The 3362-nt window shown below is 43.0% G+C and overlaps 1 long non-coding RNA gene across 1 annotated transcript; it reads right to left on the minus strand.

Annotated features, from left to right (window-relative positions):
• Positions 1 to 405: 405 nt before the first annotated feature.
• Positions 406 to 3042, minus strand: LOC129694855 (uncharacterized). Its single transcript, XR_008723058.1, has 2 exons — positions 2819 to 3042; positions 406 to 1757 (listed from the first exon to the last, which is right to left on the minus strand). It is a non-coding gene; the product is annotated as an uncharacterized LOC129694855 (long non-coding RNA).
• Positions 3043 to 3362: the final 320 nt, after the last annotated feature.

The raw sequence follows: 3362 nt of genomic DNA on the forward strand, positions 1-3362 counted from the left end.
GCCGGGCAGTATCACTGTGAATGGTGGTGGCTGTGTGTTTTAATGCAAGCGTGAAAAGGAGAGTAAATTTAAAGAGACAATGTGAGAACCATCAGGGTTTCATCCAGGAACCAATTTAAAGGCAAGTTTCCATCAATTACAGTATTTTAATTGAAAATCTTACTCTTAATATTCTTCCTAATTAGGCTTTTTGTGTTCCCTCTTCAACCTTGTGTCTCCCAGAGCCTCTGGGGAGGTTCTGGAGATACAATAACCCAATTTTGAGGCAAATAACCATCTTTAAAACTGCCTTTAATTCTACATTCTCCGAGGATGCTGGATGCGCGACAATCTCTTGCAACATGTACAGAAAGGCAGTCAGCTGCAAAAAGATCAAAGAGAGGAAAGAGTATGGAAGGGAAAGGCTTTTCAGAATCATAATCAGATTTTATTTTCCAAGTATGTTTTGCAATATACGAGGAATTTCATTGGCCAGGTCAGTCATACAATTAAAAGCAACAGCACTCAAAAACACATTTTAATACGGACATTCACCAAAGTGACTCCTACACATTCCTCACTGTGATGGAAGGCGAAATAAAGTTCAAGTCCCTTCCTTTTGTTCTTCCTCGGTCGGGGGCCTCAAGCCCCCCGTTCAAACTCCGTTCAATGGTGAACTCCTCTTGGTCTCCAGGCCTATAGTGCTGCACAAATCACTGCACCACATGCATCTATTTATTCATTTTTCACATGGTTCATATGCAGCTGGATATTAACTTGCTGACATGGAAAGAGATGCAGTGAGCATTCAATAGTTCAGACTTCTGTGCGAATTAAGGGACTGCTTGATGGGCTGAGGGTAATCGAGATTGGCTGATTGTCATTCTTTTGCAAGAACTGATGGAAGTTCTTATGGAAAAGCTGATGAATTGACTACGGGATGAGCTGGTGGGCTCGAGGATTGCTGGATGAGTGTTTTAGAAATATAGAAAATAGGTGCAAGAGGAGGCCATTTGGCACTTCGACCCAACACCGCCATTCATTGTGATCATGGCTGATCAGCCCCAATCGATAACCCATGCCTGCCTTCTCCCCATACCCCTTGATTCCACTAGCCCCTAGAGATCTATCTAACTCTCTCTTAAATCCACCCAGTGATTTGGCCTCCACTGCCCTCTGTGGCAGGGAATTCCACAAATTCACAACTCTCTGGGTGAAAAAGTTTTTTCTCACCTCAGTCTTAAATGGCCTCCCCTTTGTTCTAAGACTGTGGCCCCTGGTTCTGGACTCGCCCAACATTGGGAACATTTTTCCTGTATCTAGCTTGTTCAGTCCTTTTATTCATTTAGATGTTTCTATAAGATCCCCTTGCATCTAACAAGAGGGTTTTATTGTCATGTAGAACAATTTTCCTGCATCTAGCTTGTCCCAGATAGAACAATTAAATTCTTACTTTCAGCAGCACAACATAATCTGTAAACATAGTACACTGTAAACAATATGATAAGATCCCCCCTCATCCTTCTAAACTCCAGTGAATACAAGCCTAGTCTTTTAAATCTTTCCTCATGACAGTTCTGTTAGGTTATTTGATGGTTAGGACAGGTTTAGAGGGGTATGGGCCAAATGCAGGCATGTATCGCCATTTGCATTAGTTTTGTGCAGTTAACAAATCACAATTTCACACAATGTACATAAGACGGCAGTTATTTGACAAATACTCTGCAGTTCGGTGCAGGAGATCTTGTCGATGAGTATTCTGGACCCACTGTTGACATCTGAAATTACAGGAGATATCATTTAGGATTAACTAATAAGAAGAAAGATGATCATAACTACATGCCTGAACAATGGATGATATATCACTTAAATGCAATTGTTTTCAGTTGTGTGGAGATCTGTATGTTGAAGATGTATTTTGCCTCTAATATGTCAATTTACCTTAAATGTAGAAGAGCTTATTAAAATCTTCTTACAAAGACCATTAAGTATTTTCTTTCTATCCTCTTTTGGACCCAAGGCATAGCAGAGCTGCCAACTCTCACGAAGAGGTAAGGGAGGGAGAGAGGGAAGGGAGGGAGATCGAGAGAAGAGAGGGAGAGAGAGAGAGAGATCGAAAAGAGGGGGGAGAGGGATGGAAAGAGAGGAGAGACAGAAGAGAGGGGGAAGGGGGAGAGGGAGATGGGGAGAGGGAGAGAAGGGGAAAAGGGGGGGGGAGAGGGAGAAGGAAGGGAGGGGAGAAGGGGGAGAGGGGGGGAGAGGGAGAAGGGGGACAGGGAGATGGGGGAGAGGGAGAAGGGGGAGAGGGAGTGGAACGATAGCACATTATAACGCGCAGCCGTCCCATTCCGACCAAAGATTATAGAGCAGAGCTGCTCTCGTATCTTTGATTGTGGCCGCCGCCGCCTAACCCCCCGACCCACCATTGCACCCAAAGATGATAGAGCAGAGTTGTATAATATTTGAATGGGCGGGCTTGTGATCACGGCGGGCTTGTGATCTTTGCTTGTGATGTCTCGACAATTCGAGGGATATAATAGGTAAACAGCCGCCGCATTCTCGGACACGAATCTGAGCTCGAAAAATCCCGTGGCCACTGGGCCTAATGTGTCCGCGGGCCATATTTTGGAAATAAATCCCTTACAAGAACAAAACCTAAAATGTACAGAAGTGTTAAAACTGTCTTTATTATTATGGTAAGTAAAGATCTATTAAACATAAGTCTAATAACTTTCTAATGTACCGACAAACCCATTTCCCAATGGCTGTTGATGGGAGAACAGAAAATAACATTTTCACGACAGAATATCGACTGAAAATAATAAAAATATTTTCTCACCTTTCTTTTTTATTGGGGAACCTAAAGAATGACAGGTCGGGTCATTTAGATTTACGATTAGAATACTTGATAGCAGAGCAGTGAGATGGAATTTAGATCAGGACGCCATGACAGTGTGGGGGAAGCCCAATAAATGCTTAACAAAATGGCGTCGACGGTCACACACGTCATACTACGCGTTTTTCGAGGAGTGGTCTATCTTGTCCCTCTAAGATCTTTGGTGCTGACCAAAGATCGTAGAGGGACAAGATAGACCACTCCTTCGAAATTCAATGGGCTGACGTGTAGTACGCAACGGAACGTCACGGCCGCCATTTGTTACAGCGACACTCGACTTCCGGTATTCCACCCGCTGTGATTCAAAGCAAAGATTATAGAGCTCCGCTATAATCTTTGATCCAAAGCAAAGATCCTCAAGTATCTTGTAGCGGGAACAGACCCCTCCTTTGTGTAGTTTCCCTTGCATTGTATTGCTTTAACACACACTGCAAAAAATTAAATTTAACGTATATATATTTAATATATTTATATGAATGTGTGTCTG

The sequence above is a fragment of the Leucoraja erinacea genome, unplaced genomic scaffold (assembly GCF_028641065.1).
Source record: "Leucoraja erinacea ecotype New England unplaced genomic scaffold, Leri_hhj_1 Leri_82S, whole genome shotgun sequence".
NCBI lineage: Eukaryota > Metazoa > Chordata > Chondrichthyes > Rajiformes > Rajidae > Leucoraja > Leucoraja erinaceus.